Genomic DNA, 449 nt, shown 5'->3' on the forward strand with positions numbered 1-449 from the left:
TGTTCAGACTGAGGTGTAGCCTCTGCTAAGGCTCTCTGTGTACATACACAAACACGGGTACACACATTTGGTGTGAGCATAGGTGCCCTCGCATGTGTAAAACCTGTGTAAGCACTTTGTGTGTGTGTATGCATGCATATATATCCTGTGTGAGCTCTGGATGTGCACACGTGTGCATATGCACATGTCCATCTTGCGCAGGCTTTCTGCACACACGTGTGCCTACCCCTGTGTGCATTCTGCGTCTGTGCGTGTGACGGTGTGTCCTATGTGAGTTGTGTGTGTGATCTGTGACATGCCCGGTGTGGGTGGCCAGGATCCAGGACAAGCAGCAGCCACGGTGGCTCCTCCCATTCTCAGGAAGATCTCCCCTCCTGATCGAGCCTGCGCAGGAGAGGCGCTGGAGGGGAGGCAGTCCTTCACCCTGGGCAGGCTTCAGTCCAGGTACC

This window comes from Bison bison, unplaced genomic scaffold (genome assembly GCF_000754665.1).
Source record: "Bison bison bison isolate TAMUID 2011002044 unplaced genomic scaffold, Bison_UMD1.0 scf7180017864180, whole genome shotgun sequence".
In the NCBI taxonomy this organism is placed as follows: domain Eukaryota; kingdom Metazoa; phylum Chordata; class Mammalia; order Artiodactyla; family Bovidae; genus Bison; species Bison bison.